Below are 20841 nucleotides of genomic sequence, written 5' to 3'. Positions count from 1 at the left end.
AATAGCTTTATTGCCTTCAGTGTCTGTGATTGAATATAATTTCGAAGACAGGCTTTCATATCTGTTTTAAAAGAAAGGAGGGATACCAGCGAGTCTGGGGACTGGAGGGTGCAGATGAAAGAAGGAAGAGGGGAGGGACATGAGGGAAGATTTTATTTTCAGAATTTATTTTTAATGTCTACGGCATAGTTAGTTTGATTTTTCCTCTTGTGTTCCAGACCACAGGTGTTTCCCATTAAGACAAGAGAACTGACTTTAACGGTATCCTGCAGAGCTGTGGGCACAGAATACCTTCTGTGAACTGCCAATAATTATTTGTCCTGGCTTTGTTTCTGGAGATTCTACTTAAATTGGTTCAAAAGCTGGTAATCTGTTTCATCCCTGAAGATTAACCCCCTTGAAAAAAAAAAGTAGGAAAAAAAAAGTTAGTGTGTTTCCACATAATTGAACAGAATAAAAGAGCACTGGTAGTATCTTTGTTAAATTAGGGAATGATTTTTCAAGTGTGAAAAAGGAGACTTTGGAAGAGCACTCAATATGTAGCATCACTAATAATATAGCTCTTCCAATTCCCTCAACAGCCTACGTTGTAGACAATGGGACCGGTGATAAATCTAAACCTGATAGGACCTAAAACATTTATTATTTACAAATGCTTATATTATAAAACATACTGACCTCAGTATCAGCTCCAAGTAGTTACTTAAACTGTAATTCGATTTACAAACCTCATGCAGCCTTGCCATCTCTCAGGCAAGACCACGTGGATATTTCTCCACTTATATCATGGGTCTCTGGATCATATCTTTTACGAACTTCAAACGTCTATATATAGGTGTAGGTTCTTGCACTGCATTTTTTGTATCCAGGTTACAAAATGTAAAATCTTTCTTATTTTCACCACTCTGACAACAATCCGAATAGCCTCAAATTTCCCCTGAAAGCTTGAGTTCGGCAAAACGCTTGCAGGCTTTGCAATGTCAGGACCTGTGAGAAGTGCTGCCTCATAGGAAATTCTTAGAACCGTCTAGGATAATTGTCAGAAGACCAAAGAGGACAAAAATTGATTGCCTTTGTAAAATGCACATTTATGTCTGTGTAAAGAACTAAATCTTTCAATTTAACTGCATTTAGTATTTGTCTATGACATCTCAAACCACCATATAAGTGAACTTGCAAGATGAAGCCAGATTGTGAGCTAGCCATTTAAAAGTCCTATTCACAATGTTCTCAGTTATACTTTCGCTTTGAGGTTAGCATCATCTTGTACAGATAATGCTTCTAACCAATACCCAACAATCATTCAGTCTTCTACTATAACATGGGCTACTGTGCATGGACATGCAAATTCCTTTGTCATCTGTATGATTTGCAATGAATAGATTAAAGAGGGAAATTCAGCCAAATCCTGATCCCATTGACATTGAATTCAATAGGAAAATAGGTTGGAGAAAAATGCTATTAGCTGATATCTATTGATATGTAAAAACTAATTCAGTCCATCTCTGCTTTGATGTTTCTCCTAATAAATTTGAGTGCACTTTCCATAGGCAGATAAAAACAGGGTGTATTTTATCTTAGAATTAACTATTGTGCAGTCACTTAGCTCATATATTGCATTCTTTTGGGACTTTTAAGAAGTTCTGCAATAGCATAACTTCAGAAGAGTACAGCACAACAGAAGCCACAAGTGGTATTACCTTGTTGGTCTCCAGAGAACAGTAAATGAGTGGTTGACAAGCACGCTGAGTTTTAAAAAGCAAAAGTAGTAATGAGACATCATTTAATAATAATGGGTTGACAATGCAAAATGACATAAAATGTGTAGCCGATTTCTTCTTTTCTCTTCCACAACCGAAGAGACACAGGTTATGGTCACGCCGCAATCAGTTTTCAAGAGTAAGATCGCTTTGACTACAGGCTCAGACATGGCAATAGGTCTCACAAGCCAAGGACAGGGCTTTCTCCGTGCTGTCAGCAGTGCAAACATTTAGATAAGATGCTGAGGTAATACTTGGACAGAGAATAAATTGTAGCACATCCTGGCCACTCCAAACCGTACAGACACAGGTCGGGTGGGGCAGGTCATCTTGGAAAGCCTGAGCTACCTGTAATCACACTAATTAAGATATTGCAAATAATTTTGCTGTTAGTCGTGCTAGTACTATTGGGCACAGCAGCGTCAAGCCTATTATGAACGCTCAGATTCACTGAAGCAGCTGGGTAAACGCCCAGATGGTTTGCCCAGAAGCATACATGGGTCATTGTTCTTCTCCAGACCGGTGTCTTTAGAGGTACTCCAAATACACATACGCAGTCCCCCAGCCATCCCTGTCGGTACTGCTTAATCATACCAATATATTCCACTGCTAAGATCCTCCTCTAAAAGGTGGTAGTAGTTCTTTAAGAACACACTGTGTTCTTTCTAATTTGCAGAAGAAGAAAGCTTTTTCAACTAAGCATCAGACATTTTTTACAAGGACCTGAAATACAAATTAGAGAGGCCTATAAGGACATGACTATACATTATGTCCGTTTATTAAATGCTTTTTCTGTCAGGCTGAGTGCATTTTCATTGAATGATTTCATACATTCCAGTCCATCCACCCATAAATTCATCATATCTGAGGCAGATTACAGTTAACACATTTTTAAATGGTAAAGCAAAGACAGCTAGTATCTCTATAAGGTAATAAGAACACATTCTGTCAAGCCACAAACATACTGATACGAGCTCCTGCAGCAAATAGTCCCTCTGCGTAGCACTAGGTTCCTTTCAGAGTCACATCAGCTTCCACTTATTTCCTGGTGAATACTGCAATTCTAAGAGGAAAGGCTCAAGTCCCTGAGGGAGTCAGCTGTCATTCTAAATATAGTACAATCGTGTTTTATTAAATCGTGATAGTAAAGCAAAGAGAAGGGGAAAATAAAGGAAAATTAACAAAACAATGACTGGGGCTTTAGAGCGAGTCTACGCTGCCATTTTCGTTTGGCTCATGAGAGAGCTTAGGAAGCACACATCTCCCTCAGCACCAGCCATTGCGCTTTGGCTCACTTCGCAGAGTGCTCTCACAACGCGCAAACTGGATCTCTTTCAGGGGAACCTCAACTGGAAGAGACAATCCAAGACTGCAGCGAATGTGATTGATGTGCTCGTCCAGTTCCCAGGATCAGACTAGACTGAATCCAGAACAGTGTCCTGAAACACATTCAGGAGTCCTGTTCTCCAGCCCACTCCTGATGGCTGCACTACCTGCTGCTACCCACAGAGCCTTACTAACCTCTCTGACTCTTCTCGTGAAGGAGTCGTCAGTCAATCACTCCGTAAGTTTTCTTTTCTGATTTCCCTTGTCATGGGTACAGGTCAATGCAGCCCATGAAAAGTGTTTCTGAAGCTAAAGAAGACAAAATATGATACACCGATGGGTTAATAAGCAGAAAGCGACAGGATACCTACAGCAAGCTGGGTCTTCTGCTGCTGTAAATCGGCTTCCCTAGGTTAAATTTAGTGGAGTTATGCTGATTTACATTATCTGAGGATATAGTGCAGCATATTCCAGTAATTCAGATGCTGATTTTAGCTAGAAGTATGCATATTATAAACACATGTTGGGGCCCTGAGGGTGCTTCTGGTAACATTATTGATTCTCTAAGAAAAGCATGCCGGGGTCACTGTACTTTGCACACACGTACATTTACATTATTGGAATTTAAGATAGCTCATCTGGAGCTGGATGCCTTTTCATATCTTGACAAGTGTCAATCACAAGTAACAAACTTCCAAGTGGTATCTAACAGCTTATAATGACTGTTAAACACAAAAGTAATAAAGAATGAAAGACAAGGATATTAAAACCAAATAGTTCTTACTGCTACGCACATTACTTTTATTACAGCAGCAACATCCCCAGCCCCTTGCCATCACCTTTTGCTTCTACCTTTCTATTCATCTACAACCAATTTAACATGTTCTTAAGCAATATATCTGCAGAGGATTTATACAGGGACTAAACTACTAGAGCTTTAACACCGCAGTCAAAATCCACTGAAGTCATTGAAATTTCTTTTAACTTCTCTGAGCTTTGAATGACTTAACCATATTCTACCACATTTAAACCACAGCTGGAGAGCTTTAAAACTGAGAAGACCTCATCTTGCTATTGTAAATACGCTGATACAACATTTTTAAAGGGTAGACTTATACCAATAAAAACTAGGATGTAAATGCAGTTGTATTGTGTGAAAGATTATACCAACAGAGTTATTTCTCTTCTCATGTAAGTCAGGTCGATATTAAATACTTTTATGCTGACATGATAGGTCCTGCAACAGTGGTGGACCATGGTGTCCCCTGTGCCTCTCTGCTCCTTACTGCCATCCCGGCTGGGGATTCCAGCTGCGGCAGAGTCCCTTCCTCTGGTTCCTGGGTACCACCACACTGCCACACGGAGACACCTGGAAATGTAGAAAACTTGCTTAAGGGATTTTTTTTTTTAAGATGAAGCTTGAATAGTTTTGCAAGAAGATGAATACCTCATTTGAGTCCGTAGGTTAAGGAGTGTATTTGAAGGATTTTTGAAGAATCAGTTACTGTGGTAAAAGAGCTATTTAACATAACTTTATCACTCTTCTGTTATCAAAAGACCAGGAGTGTGATGAAATAACTCACAGTATGATTTAAACCACGAGTAAGGAATCTGATATAAAATGAACAGAATAACTATTACAGCTTTGCTAGCATGCAAAGTTTCTGTCACTTAGGTGACTGATTTCCCAGGGCTTTCTGCTCTTAAAAGTTGGTAGAGACATTATCGTTTTATTCGTTTAACTATCCATCAGCAGTTGGCAAATTTCAAAGTGACACTTATTTTGGCTCCTATTGATCACATTCTTTTCACAGCTGTTACTTGAATTTCCTTTACAGATTTTATTAAATTTATATGAACATTGAATCTGTGTCAAATGTGACCTGGGAATGACCCTAAACATAATGAAAATCAAAACCATTTCCCTGTTTTCATTACTAGATTTTAACCAATTACTTCAAAATGAGCTCCCTCCCAATGGTTTGGGGTCTTTTTCAGAGTTAAAAAAAAATCTCTTTGTGTCATAAATGATGAAATGGACACACAGTGAAAATGAAAAGGGCACAAAGTGCCAACAGTAAACAGAAAGCAGGCAGCATATTAATTTTGTCCCCAATAATATTTTTCAAGTACTTTTTTATCGATTATATATCTTAAAGGGCAAATTCTTACTTTTTGCGTATGAAGCTCATTACATAAATTGAGTATATCTGGCTTGTAGATTTTAAATAAGCAATCAGAGAGGAGGGGGCAAGGAAAGAATGGGGCAGAAAGAAACAGAGATTTGCAGAAACGTGCATATTCCCAGAGCCAAACATTTGAAGGAGTGTTTTTTGTAGTTCAGCTGGGACAATACTGGTCTGTACACTTCCTCTGGTGTTTGGGTTGTGTGGTTTTTTTTATCTTCAAGATTTACGTTCTCAAACAAAATATTTATAAATGGAGTCCCACTTGTCTGGTTTGAAAAAGAAATGTGCTAAGAGCGCGGTTACCAGAGAACAGTGTAATGAGTTCAGAAAACATATGCTTGAAATTTACTTTAGGTTTGCAAATTTTAGAGATTTTTACCCTCTGGGAGTAATGCAAGTACTTTACCCTCTGAATTAAGAGGAGAAAAAGGGTGCGAATTTTAACTATACAAGCCAATAAAAAATTGTGTTCTTACAGGAGCCTGACAGATGATGTCTTGGATCCATGGATACAGTCATAGATATCCAAACAACAGATCAACATTTAAATTTTTTAATCTGTACACAAAATATGTTTCTTTAAATCATCCGCCAGTCCAATTTTCTCCTTGGAGGATGTTCTCAATAACAATTCCATACAACTGAGCAAGACAACCAAGCCTGCTTTTTTGCCTGACTTACTACAGCACCTCAAGCTCACGCTCAAAGCGTCTACTCCACCTGGCTGGTACTAAAGCAAGGGTGGGTCTCAACCGCCAGACTTTCTCTCGGCAGAATTCATGCAGGCGTGCCGGAGATGGTCTTACACCAGGTGGGCACCCACCGGTCGATTACCATCAGTCCAGAACTCAGACTATGCCACAGCCTCTTCTCCCCGGCCCTCCGAGAGCTGAAAGCACCCTCACATCATTATCCTGAGCAAAGCTCAGCTGAAGTACCCTGCCGGCAGTTCCCAAGATAACTAATTTAAAACTTCTTCAGATATGACATGCAATCAGCAGCCTCTGCCATGGCTGCATGAAGCAAACTCATCTGGTTTAAGCATTTGCATGTAATATTTGCAATTAATTCAGGTGTAATGATCTTATTTTGTATCCTTAGCTCAATGAACAGCAACGATATGGTGTTTGCCTTCTGTAGAGTAGGAGGAAGCTCCTAGAAGGACAGTAATTAGAAGCAATGGAAAGGCATCTCCAACTGTGGTTACGATGACTCTTGAATCTACTGTTACGTGTTCCCAAGAACTGGAAAGCAAATTTCACCTCCAAAGGTTGGGCATTATCTTCTAATGGTTTTTGATCTATTTTATACTTTTCATCAGCTGCAAAGAGAAAACCTGGAGGAGTGCTATGGAAGAAGAAAAGAAAATTACTATATGAGAACAACTAATCTGAGGATAAAATCGACTATTCACAATGCGGGGTCAGTTATCTATTTTGGGGAACAGACCTCGGGCATATGCTAGGAAAAATTTGTTTGCAAATTATGGACTTTGAAAAAAAAAAACAGAGCAGATTAAATGTACAAGTGATAATTTCTAGTGTGACACTCTGAGAAAAAAAAAAAACAGGCAGAATTTTGCACAACTAGTAGGTGTTGTATTTGCCTATGGGGAGACCAGCAGTTGAGAGAGAATTACAGTAGTCTGGCTTGAAAAAAAAAACAAAAATCCAACTGAGCTGTTTGCTGCTTTTGGCATTTTAGGTTCGTTGGAAATGTTTCATACCTCATCACCAATAATGACAGCAACAGAAAACAAGTTCGTATTATAAGCCTTGCTAATGACTTTGTTGTTGCTGAAAAATAAGGGAAAACTGATTTTTATAAACTGGCACAGGCAAAGCTGGACAGAGCAAAATTAAAATGAAAAATCAACAAATGGATAAATTCATTTCTAAAGTGCTAAGAGTTTAATGCTATGTATATATTCTATTTTCATTTGTGTTAAACAAATTAGATATGCAGGAAATATCTGAATAGTATAGAAGGAGCTCCTGTGGTCAAATGACAATGTTCCCCCGATCATCCTTGTAAGGATATCTGTCCCTTTAAGGCTTTGGCTGAAATGAAATACCCCTGAAGCCTTCTGACAAACATTTTGCCAATCAGCTAGATATGTGTTAATCAGCCTTAGTGCGAGCATGGCTTCACTCTCTCACATAGCCTCTTTCCTCTGATGTTTGTTACCTAACCTGTTGTTTAATTAAGGACTTGTCTTAGTTATAAGCTCAGACACTGTCTTCTCATTAATCACTAGCTAACGTAATACAAATCTCTAATCATTCAGTCTTGATTCTTTGTCATCAAAGGGCCTCACTGTGTTATGATAATGAGTTTTTAAATAACTTGGAGCTCTAACACCCAGGCTAAGCTAAAGACCACCCGAATGGTCCCAGAACTGTCAGATGATAGGAGCATTGGGTCTCATTAGTAGTCAAATTACCATTCACATTTTAATTTGTATTTGTACTTTTGTCCATTCAGAATAGTGTAATTTTTTTCAATGGGGCAACAAACTTTTAAAGCCAGTTACACACTTCCCATCCTCGACTGAAACCAACTATAGTACGCCCAGGATTCCAGCTCGGTTATTTCGCTTCTCCTGAGGTGCTTGCATTTTCCAAAACAAAAAAGTAACTTTTTTATAAGTGGTTAGAAGAATTATTGCTTCTAAGGGTAATCCTGTCTTTTTGACATAGCACACAAATGCCCTACATCCTTTTATATGTAGGCTTGTAAATCACAGAAGTTTTTTAAATTCTTTCATAATATTTCTGATATTTTGATTTCAGTAACTTACTTGTTTAAAACCTCAAGGAGAATTCAGAATACAAGGCATTTATTGATGCTAGCATAAATATAAAACATAATCAGAGAAACAGGAACAAGATATAGAGTTGTCTAGTACAGCAAAAATCCAGCGTGTATAGTAAAACTTAAACACTGGTGCTATCCATAAGCTATTAAATGTAGTTCCAAGGCAAGTATTAATATCACAGGAACTGTTACAGAATACAGGCCAAAAGGAGACTGCACTACAGGATAATGCAAAAATGTATCATTTGGATGAGCTAATGCTAAATTTATAGCCTGGAATTCCTATGGCCCTGCAACCCTGGTTGATCACTGAGAAATCTTTTTTGACACTAAGATATAATCCTTCAGATCAAGATTTATCTAATCTTTATGCCACTTTTGTTCCTAAACTTTCCTTAAATAAAGAAGGTGGTTTGATATATTGTATATGACTGTATTAAACCATGTGAAATTATTTTATTTTGTTAATTTATTTCACAGAAGAAAGATTAGGTACCGAGAAGAGGCTTCTTAAAGCTGTAGGACAATACTAGCTCAAGTCACAGAATCATAGAACCATAGAATCATCCAAGTTGGAAGGGACCTTTGAGATCATCAAGTCCAACCATCAACCTAACATTGCCAAAACCCACCACTAAACTATGTCCCTCATCACCACATCTACCTGTCTTTTAAATACCTCCAGGGATGGCAACTCCACGACTTCCCTGGGCAGCCTGTTCCAGTGGTTGACAACCCTTTCTGTGAAGAACTTTTTCCTGCTATACAATCTAAACCTCCCCTGGCGTAACTCGAGGCCATTTCCTCTTGTCATATCACTTGTTACAAGCAAGAAGGGGTCGACCCTCACCTCTCTACAACCTCCTTTCAGGTAGTTGTAGAGAGCAATAAGGTCTCCCCTCAGCCTTCTTTTCTCTAAGCTAAACCCCAGATGCTCCTCACAAGACTTGTTCTCCAGACCCCTCACCAGCTTTGTTGCCCTTCTCTGGACATGCTCCAGCACCTCAATGTCTTTCTTGTAATGAAGGTTCCAAAACTGAATGCAGTACTCAAGGTGGGACCTTACCAGTGCCGAAAGGTCCATACGTGTGGTGTCAGCAAATGATACATCTTCATGCTATCTGGTGAGGCAGTACAGATAAAGAATGAATATTCCACGTTTCTTAGCACTACAGATTTGTAATGTCAGAACTGAAGATCATTTCCGCTTTCCATTATAAATCTCATAATTTAGGCATATATAATAACTGCACTTTAATTTGTCCTGAACTCTATTTTGCAGTCAGCTTCTCCAAGATGCTGCAATCCTTGGGGGTTCTGTAATTCTTCAGACTACTTTCTTCAAGATATGGATCAGTTAGGGTACAAGGCTGATCATCTGCAAGCACTGTTTTGAAGGCCTTCAGTAACACAGTTACATGAAATTTAGGTAATCAGGGGAACAGCTGGTTCTGTTTCCAATTTATAAAAAAAATATAAAGGGAGCAGAAGACTGTCTTTCTAAATGAAAGACTTACCTATATCGAGTAGATGCTTTTCAGTTCATGTTAATCTAAGAGATGAACAGTAACAGCACATCGTACAGGCTCATGATTGCATTCACTGAACAGAAGCAGTAGTCTATAACCATTTGAATTAGAAGAGTAATACTGGAAATACCAACCACAGAATCTCACAATATATCTTTCACATTAAAGGCAGATAACACTGAACAAATCCCTTTTCTTGCCTAAGCCATGAGGTAAATGGAGGATCCCATCCTGCACACCCTGCCCACAGAATTGCTGAGGACAGGGTTAGCAGGGTGGGCACAGGGCAACTGCCAAGAAGTTGTTGTTTCAGTGGAACAGGACTTGGGGCTCGAAGACCACAGATGTTCTTTCTCTGTCTGACTGTAGAATTCAATCATACACCACTGAAATGAAGGTAAATTACTACACAGGCTAACAACTAACTCACATTCAACACTGCTTTGGTGATGGTAAAGGAAACTTTGACCTACACACCTATGTAATGCTCACATGACATGAAAAGCTGCAGGCACCTTTAAAAAGTTACAAACAATATAATTTTTTAAGACTTCAGACAGTTCAGTAGACAGAGGCAGAATAGCTACCTTTGCAACAAATTCTTAGCGGTGTTTGATTTCCTTTACTGGACAAGATATCCCATTCCCTTGTGAACACAGGAGATGCATGTACATTTAATGAATGACTTCGTTCACTCCTACGGCTATTGGCATGTACTCTTCCTGTTGTAAAATCAGAATGGAAATGGGAAAAGGGGCTTGAACCGAAACATTAAATGCACTTTTTCATGGGATGTTTTGTTGGCTTTGGTTGTATCTCTATGCACCCTGATGTTTGGGAAACTCGGTTCATATTATTGCAAAGAGTATTTGTTCCCCTTCAATGGGGTTCAGATAGAGGTTGTGTATCCTCTTAAGTACAATAAATGTCATGATGCTCTTGGGTGGTTTTCCATTGTATGTGGTCCTGTACACCTCTTGCCAAGTTTTGACTGTACAGTCAAGATTTTTGGACAGGTTTACTGGGAGGAGACTGACTGGATCACTCTCTTCTGCTATGCATTTTAGGAAATCAGTTCTAACGTGTTCAGTTCAGGCAGCGGAAGGGTAATCTCTCCACTATATTTGTAGCTAGAAAATATATTCTCAGATTACTGAGTATGACAGATTTTCCGCTGAGCAGTTGTATTTCCTTTACCTACCTCAAACGCTTCTGATAAAAGACTGCATGTCATGTTTCAAGACTAACTTATTCCATTATTAGCAAGAAGATTGTCTTTAAAAAGTAGAATGTATGTACTATTTGTCACTTCTAATGAGGACTGAAAATTAATACAACTGTCTCTCTGTATCCTGTAATTACAGAAATGTGCAGTTTCTATCAAAACTAATATTTTTGGAGTAAACTGATTGATTTTGGAGTATAATACATTCCTTTTTTTACTAATGTATGAAAAGTAGGTATCCTCCTTAACAATGTGTACTTGTATGGATCTGCTGACTTCATATTCCCGTCATAAATTATGATTGTTCTGATTTGTCTTCACTTCAAAATTTAGTCTGTAGTAAAAGGATAAGGTTATGATCGTACACAACATAACTATGTCTAAATTCCCTCTCTTGAGATTTTAATAAAAAAGCATTCTTAATCTGTTATATTTTGTGCTTATCTGTTATATTATATATCTTATGTTCTTATCTGTTATATTTCCCTAATGATTGCAGTATATGCAGAACGTAATGTAGATTCACATGTATCCAATTGCTTAACCATGAATAATGTAAATAGATTGGTAGTATTTACAAAATGTGATGCAGGAAATCTGTTTACTCCAGACGAAACAGAAACAAAGAGTCCCAACTTCCATATACATACAGACATGCACAGATGTAGAATAGCTTGAGAGACTTCACGGTCCTTGATATATTTTATGTGTTATTGAGTTATAAAACTATGTATTAATGGTCCCTACCTCATGGAAGCATATAAAAGAATTTCGATGCACATCATATTCCCCAAAAAATACATAGAGCATAGCAACATACATCCAAAATATGAAAACACAATGGGAACATAATGTAATAATGTGAAAACTTCTAAAAACAATTATAAGACTAGCACACAGGGAAATGTGTCATTCCTGCCTCAGCACTTGTAGTGGGGACTTTTTGGTTAGTATTTGAAGATCTACAGACACATCTGTGTGCAACATTCTGTGCAGAACCTACTGCTGAAACGTTCAGGAAAAGTTTCACGTAGGCATATCTTTACATCTGTCTGATAAATACCTGAACTTCATCCCAGTATGCCCACCTTAAATTGTGCTAGAAACATTTAATTAGGCTTTTGATGATAGTATACATCTCTAAAACACTGTTTACATGTCTTTGGAAAAAATCCTTCCATTAAGAAAGCGGGAAATCCCTTAGTTTATTTAAGCGCTGATGTCTCATGTTATCATACTGCCCTTTACTTTCTCCTTTACTTTCATTTGCCCTTCAGCATCCAACCCCCCGGCTCTGCTTCAGACTACTGCTTCGATTCCTCCTGCTTCCTGCGTGCATCTTCCCTGTTCTGGGTGTGTTCTTCAAGAAGAGGAAAGCTAAACAGCCTGCAAACTCAGGAAACAGTGAGTAGCCAAAGACCTTCCCTGTAGTGAACCTTGCTGAAAAGTTCTGTGCTTTTTTACCCTTTATATATTTTGACTAAGATGTTCTAAGCCACCATGTGGCCACACAATATTAGCAATGAGAGGGAGGATTTATTAGGTACTAGACATGATCTCAGTTTCAGGTAATCAGAAAACAGTGCAGTCATAGTTCTCTTGCTATTAAAATCCAGGTCAGAGCAAGTAAGCGGTGGAAGGAAGGGCGGCAATTTAGGTGAGGGGGACTGAAAGAAAAAGGCATAAAGCAGAAACAAGCGCCTAAATTGCAGATTCCAGCTGGAAATTTTTTTCAGAAATCCTGCTACAAAAATACTGATGCTTTCCAACCCTCATTAGTCACAGAGCACTTTAAAAGAGATAGTTTTTTGTCCTCTCTTTGCTTATCTGAAGTAATATTAGTTTTAATTATTATAATACCGATGGTCAATCATTGCTTATATTTTAGAAGCGGTAATTTTAAAGCATGTTATTTAACATCTATTTATCTGCACTTTTGAAACATACTTCCAAATATTTTTAATTTAAATTCATCTTCCCAAATCACAGTTTCACAGTTATTTATAAAAAGAGAGAGTGTCACGCTACCACAGTCCTGTTCTCATAGAGGGCTTGCATACATAAGGATACTAGGGAAGTTAATAAGAAATTACCACGGTATAAATTTAGAGTGTGATAACAATAATGCCTTATTTGGGCCTTATTATTACAAAGCAAAGGTGCCTTTTTGCAGATGAGGCTAATCCACTTCTAAAAGCCACACAAAAAGGTAACGACTAATAGCCTTGGCTGAATAACTATTCCACACTAGCCATGCTGTACTTTTCCTCACATTTGTAAGGCCTCAGAAGTTTGATCCATACTTCTGTAATAAAGGATATTAGCAGAAGTGGTATTCACCAGGAATGCAGCCTGACAACATAACAATATTGCATTAAATGCAGTCAGAAATGAATTAATTATGAAAAAAGGATTTCACAATGTTTCTGAATGAGTCTTGTAGCCACACAAGTGCATAAATGCCTTTAAAAATCTACGTCCTAGAAACATCTACTGTCGGTTCCTCTGAAATAGTCATAATGCTGTAAAAAATTGCTACCAAATTAGCCTTCGAAGCTAATAACGATGAATATAGCCCTGGTGGAACACTATCACATGAAAAGAGGTCTACAGCTAATAAATATATATATATATATATATATGTTCTTCACCCTCAATACAACAGCATCCTTGAGAGTGATACTATTGCTGTGTTCTTAGCAGGTGTTTTGCATGAAAAGTGAGCATAACAGGCATTAAAGTAATTGCATCTCAAGCAACCTCATATTATGAAGAATACTCTCCCAGGGAAACTTAGATGCACATCCACCTAATGATGAGCTCTTTTTAGCGTTCTTTTGCATACAAAGCATTCAAGTCGAATACAGTATAACAGATCCATGTGATTAACTTCTTAATGATTCCATGCTCCAAATTCTCTTCAATATCATCTGGAGCTGGAAATTTTCAACCTTGGTCTGAGCTGGAATCCACATGTCTGTCTCTCTACAGACATAGCATTATCCCACTCCAACTGTGCCCATACAATTCCAGTTGTTGCTAAACTTGCAGGAAGGCACTGATCTTCTCTTGAAACTTTTCAAATACATTTGACAAAATCCAGAAAGTTCTATGGGTATGGGACTCTTTACTAGTATTTGAATCTTTTCAAGGTTGATTCACAACAATGTCAAAGAGAGCACTCACATTTAAGCTTTTACTCCAAAGTAGACTTTCTAAGCGATTTCTTTCTGCATATCTTCCACTGTGGGATCATACTGCATCCTTTCCACTCACTCAAAACACTACAGAGCCCTTATCCCCTCTTGATTTATTTGCTTTCATGGATGTTGTAAGAGTTTAATTTTTGATTCTCACTTCATACTGTGCCTGAAATTGGCTAGTGATTAAAAAAGTTAGCAAGGGATCATACGTAGACATACTCATCAAATTATTGTGGATAACGAGGGAAAGAGAACAAAAGCAAAGCAAAGGTAAAGAAGGCAAACAACGTACAGATGTACCCAGTGGAGAAACACAAACTTCCTTTCTATACACAGGTTTTGACTTTCCCTTTTGGAGCAAAGAGAGAGCAGTTATTAGGACACTAATGATAGATCTCTGGAAAAGAAATGGATCTCATCTTGAATGAGAAGCAGGTAACCTTGGCAGAAGAATAAATGTTTTTCTACTGACCATACTTACATTAAACTGAAAATGTTTCTAGGTATCACAAAAATTAGGTAACAGTCTGCTGGTAGTAGCAATGGGATTAAACTGTAAGAACTGCAAGAAACAGCATTAATGAAGACACTATTAGTAAAAAATGTTCAGAAAGGAAGAGACAAACAAAATGAGGATGGGAAAGAAGTGGCTGGGAAAGTCTCAAGTCCTAATCCATGGAACCAGATAATGGCAGAGGAGAAAAAAATGAGAATGATGGAAAAGTCATGGTGATGGAGATCACAGAAAGGCAGTGAGCAATATTGTACAGATAAAACTGTGGCTGGAGAAAGCGAAGTGCTTCAGGAGGACAAGTTCAGGAGCATGGAGAGTTTCTGACTACAAAAACTGCTGCGGTGCTGAATGGCAATGAATGGAAAGGAATGTGTGAGATTTTTGAGTGAGGATTGATAGATATGCACAAGACAAGATTTTCAGCTGCTATAAACCCAGGAAAGTTCAAATGCATATTTTAGGCCAGCTCGTAGCTGAAGCTCCAATAGCACTGCTTGCAAAGGGGTTCATTCACAGTTACCACCTGGAATGCATGAGAACAGCCTTAACCCATGGAGAATTAATATAACAAGTTCCTAAGTGCAGAGTGACTCTTCTTCCACACTGAGTTTCATGAAGCGTTTTTCAGCTGAGAATCTGGGCCATTATTCTTAATTGCATATAACATAATTTCGTAAATAAACTAACACGTTTCAAAATCCATAGCCCCTGAAGTTTAAAACAGAAATATGCTTGTGTTACCGAATCATTAAAAAAAGCTTGTGGAAAATTAAGCTAGTTTTTATTTATATAGTATCATAACTGCAGTCTAGATTTTATTGCAATAAAATATACTAAACATAAAACCAAATCCCTGTCCAGAAGAACTTACGATGTAAATAACAAATACAATAACTGGTGAAACATACCAATTTCTCATGCTTAGATATTTCAGAAAAACAGCCAAAAGTAATTTTATAAACTTTACAAAACAATCCACCTCTAGGATTAAGAACAAGCATGAGAAATTTCAGCTGAAAGAATAATTGTTTCAGAAAGTTAGTGGCAGCTGAAAATAGAAACCAATAATGGAAGTGCCTTGTCGACCATAACTATTATAATGGTAGCACAATGCTATAATGAGAAAACAGCTAATTGTTTCTTTGTTTATTTGTTTCTTAAGAGGTCTCTAAAAAGACAGATGAAATTCAGGAATCCATCTTGCCTTGCGTAAACCAACATAGATCCATTTTAAATAAGGCTGTTTGAAAATCATATTGCAAAATATACCTAGGGTTTGCTCCAAGCACTTAGCTTTAGTACTCCTAATAAATATTTCCTGTCCCGTTTTAAATAGTCCAAGCTTTCAAATCAACATGCTGAAATGACCTCATTTTTTAACTTGTTTTATACGACTTAGTGATTTAATCAGATAAACACTTGCTAATGAGGAAAGCCAAAGTTATGAAATCATATCACCCAGAATCCCAACAGACAAACTTCTCAATGCTTCCCAGATCTGGTCTCCTTAAACTCTCTTTAAGACAACAAAGTTTCTCCAGGTTTTAAGCAGTTTCAAGAATTTGCATACAAAAGATGACCAGTTAGCGAGTTAGCCAACCAGATTGTGCTGTTAGCACAAGATGACTTGTACGCAGCATGACATGGTGACATGTCTTTTCTGAATTGGCCAAGGTTTATTCTCCAATTCTAAGGTTGCCTTAACTGCTTTGTTTTTGTATAAAATGTGCACTTACTGCCCTTTATTATTCTACGTACGTTCTGTTCTGTAAAGGCTAAAAGCAAAAAACAACCTCTTTCTGCTCCGTTAACTTTTCTCCTTCATTTTTGCTCTCAGCTTACACTAAGATGTAGAGATAAGGAATTTCCATACTAGATAGGCTTTAAATGTCCCCTTTGGTTTTTTATAATCTTGTAAATTCTGAAGGAATAAGCACTATATTGGCGTTGCCCCAGCCTGCAGCCTGCCATCTGCTGTGGGGGGGTTCGAATGCCAGGGGTAGGCTGCGGTACGATGCTGCAGCTGAAGGATGGGTTGTCCCTGAGCACCGAACCCACAGATCAGCTGTCCAGGTACCACATGAGATTGTGGCACCACTGTTCCCTGTACTGGTTCAAGTGGACATGGACGTTCACGGACAACCTCACTCTTCGGCAACACAAATGTTGAAATTTGCAAAACACATGACGTTCCAGGAAAAATTCTTGTGCAGAAACGTATTTACTGATTCAGACAAAGGTATGGATTGCCTTGACATTTTACAAAAATGTCTTAACCAGGATGGAAAGCCCTTTGAAAACACATCTTTTTGCACAGTAACTAAGTTTGAAGTAGTTGCTCTATACTTCCAAATATATCTACAGGCAAGAAAAGGACCACATTCTGGAGATACTGAGAAGCTATGATTTCCACAAATCTCCATAAAAGTTGCAAAAATAAAAAAAATCCAAGGCTAAATCCTGACTAGCTGCAATAATGCAATAGGTTTAAAAAGAGCAGCCATTTACAAAAGCATATCTACATTAAAATGTGGATTAGATTTCACTTTTAGTTTTAAATAATGTTCCTGAACCAAAGAAAGTCTTGAAGCACTATAGTGAGAGTCACTACCGGGGTGGAAAGATTCAGTGTTATGCAAGTTCTTAACATTTTATTTTGGCCAATGAGATTGTAATGGATTTATTTACTATTCCTAACATTTAGGAAAAAAACCTTTAGCTAAAAGTAAATGTGAATTCTTTTTCAAAGAAAATTATTGCCCCTTGGAAAAAAACTATGCACCTACTGCGGCATTTTAAATTCTGTATCCAATCTAGTTTTTTAAACCTTATACTACTCTAAACCACTCTGAGATCCTTCAGAGTGTAAGCTCTTGAGACAGAGGCTTCAATTTGTAAAGAATCAAACTCAAAATGATTATCTGCTGCCTTTAGGGCCTCATAGAATAATAATAACCACAACAACAACAGAAATAATAGTGACATTGACAATCAATCTGAAATCTAGGGTACAATATATAAAATGATTATAAAATGGTTTTGGCACCCGGCTGTAAGTAACGTCATTTCCAAGAGTATTGTTGTACATCAGCTGATGCAGATCTTTTTATACCTATGTCCTATATGTCTACTGCAGTGGGCAGTCACAATCATTTGCTCTTATCACCTCCCCAGCAGAAATAAAATTTGATAGAAAACGTTTCTTCAGGGAAATAATAGAGATAAAACATTGTATGTACGATTGCGTAAAGTTCATAAGGAATTTAGTCTGCTAAGAGTTGCTTAAAGAATGGATGGTCATTTTATGTAAATCTAACCTTTTACAGAGTTCAACCAGTAAATTTCTTAAAGAAAGATGTGTTCCTACAGGTGTGAGGAACTGACTGTATGTGCACAAGGTCAAAGAGAGGACGGGTTCTTAACACTACGTTAGTAATAGCTGCTTCATACTGGCAAATTGCATCTGCCTAGCAACAACAGTGAATTGTAAAAGTAAAATACAGCACATTAATTTGATGAAGTTTATGTTTCCACCATATCGAACATCTTCATTAACGCTCTTTTTCACTGTGTGTATCTGAAGGAAGAAAGCAATTAGAAAGCTTCAGATTTTATGTTAGAGAGGGGAGTATTTGATCAATGGTTTTACTCATTGAATAATGCAGATTTATCCCTGCCCAAACTATTTAAGAAATTTATGTCAAATTCAGTTAATAGTTTCTACTAAAAAATAGTAATTAGTGAAAAAATTACATTTTGTTTCAAAACAGTATTTTACGAGCAGATAAAATTTTTACTAAAAATGCAAATTAAACAAGATATTACATTCAAGCCATTTTCTCTGCTTTTCATTTCAAAGAGAAATCTGGAAAAATGTTTTGTTTTAAATGTTCGGTTCAGCCAGCAAAGTGAAAAAATCAATTATTCACACAACTCTATTTACTAACACCCTATGTGGAGGAGTAGATTGGGTGACTAATCTTGTTTGTTCCCACATGCCGCCTCCACTTGCTTATATATCTGCTGACAAATGGCAACCTTGAGCTTCCAAAGTTTCATAGGTTTTGCCCTGACTGTCTTGCAGTAGCAGTATGGACTTTGTAGAGAATGTGGCTGTACTAAAACAAATATGTACTCTTCTCACATGCTGTAAATACTACTAGAAAGGAGGGTTTCCATAGTAATGAAGATAAGGATTTGGAAAGACACATCACCATTTCTGAGGAAAAACATTGAGTTTGACTGGTATAAGTCTTTTTAAGTTGTGTTGAAAGCCATTTTTCTCCACAAATATTTCTCATAATGAAATACTATGAAGGCATATGAAATGTAATGATTTTTGAGGGGATGAAGATTCCTGTTTGTGCAGTTTCTGCATGACTTCATACAGACGTGAACATTGTATGGCAAGAAAAAAACCAGATCAAAGAAATCTAGCTGTAGCCCAGGAGCATGGACACAGATTTGAGGTAAATGTCTGGGATGTAATATAGTGTACCTGAACGGTGAACCGTCAAATAGACAGAGCAATTAGATAGTAACACAAATGTGAAGACTATATAGAATTATCAGAATTAATGAATAAACTTTGTGAAATATAAAGTAGTTATTAGAAACCCGGAGGAGATCTATATGGGGGGGCAAATTAGCCTATGACAGATTTTCTAACTCTTACTTTACTCTGCTTCTGCTCTTGGCCGCTGCTGTATTTTAGATGACGTAGTCCTTGGATCAGATCCTATATTCCTATTTTACTCTCATCATACAAACCATGTTTCATAAAGTGAAACAATAAAATAGAATTGACTGCTCAGTATGGTATCATAAAGCCTACGTAGCTGTAAGACCTAACAAAGATCTCAAGATGTCATAACTTTAGTTGTTTACCCAAATATAGTCCCTCTGAGGTAACATTTAGTTTTTATACCTTATTTTTCCTCTGTCATGAAAAGGTTTTAAAATTATCTAAACCCAGGGAGATGGTGTGAACATCAACACGCACACCAGTCAAAGTGTACCATAGAGAAGACTTGCTGAAGTACTTTGTAGGAGTTCAGAGCTGCAGGACATTTCTTACGTATTTTTTTTGTATAACTGTGTAGTTGCTTGTTATCCAAGATACACAGCACATGAGCAACTGGCTGTCCAAAAGGTATCACTGATTAAAGGTAGGTACCTTCGTAAGGAAGATACTGAAATGCTGAACCACTGACAACTAAGGTACAGTTAACGCGTGAGCCCAAGTAGAGAGATCTCACAAATGCAGGTCCCTGCGCCCTCTCTGTGTCACTGCGTTTCTATACATGAATAAAAACATGTATAAGAATATGAAGAAGCACATGAAGAAACAAAATACTCTCTGGAAAATTATATCAACGGTGAAGACACGAGGAATGAAGACTCAGAGAGGCTAAAAGGTGAAGGGATTGTTCCTAAATCACGTTGTGGGTCTTTGTCCAAGGCAGGACTGATGAGTTCTAACTACTGAACTACCTCTCACTCTTTCTTTTCCATTTTAAAGCCATTAGTATTAGGAACGTGTCCCACAGTTATCAAATGAATCTCTGCACATCTTCATAAGACCTGTTCTAATTTTCCAGCTTCAGGAATACTTTTGGACAGCTGCTACTTTTCTAAAAATGATCCTTTTGGGAAACCGTATCTTTCTTTGCTACCCAAGAGTAATATTAATATTTTCTCCTTCACCCTGGATGCACCTGTGGATTTTAACCATGAGTATCCTAGTCAGACAGAGATTTTTCCACATGACCTCAAAGCCCATAGTTTCACGAGCCACAGTTTTTCAAATGACACCTTATACCACTGAAAAAAAAGTTAATTTCCAGCACTCACTTTCAGCTCTGGAATGTCCCAAAATAACAGGCTTTAAAACCGTGACAAGTTTATGCCCAAAGAAGGACGGATTAGCATGTCATTTTTTACAGCTCCCTCTGAGCCCTGCCCTGGTGGGCTCGTTGTAACTAAGGCACCTGACCTCCCAAGCAAGGGGAAATGAAAAATAAGTCCCTGCAAAAATAAAAATCTACGTAATTCCTTTAAAAATGTTGGGGTTTTTTTCTGGATTGGAAATGTTGTATCTGGAATATACAGTGGCATGTTGCTGTAAGGGGCTTTTACAAACACATGTTTGGGACAAGCTACGCAAACGTGCATGCCTTCACCACAGAGGGAAAACTCCTTGGATTCTTCCATATTCCTCATTTGCAATATTTGCCAACTATTTGCTTAAAACTTTTAATTTCTAGATATACTTTGGT

The sequence above is a fragment of the Vanellus vanellus genome, assembly GCF_965231255.1.
Source record: "Vanellus vanellus genome assembly, chromosome: 5".
Classification (NCBI taxonomy): Eukaryota; Metazoa; Chordata; class Aves; order Charadriiformes; family Charadriidae; genus Vanellus; species Vanellus vanellus.
The sequence above is the reverse complement of the archived record's forward strand: the minus strand, read 5'-3'. Positions refer to the sequence as shown.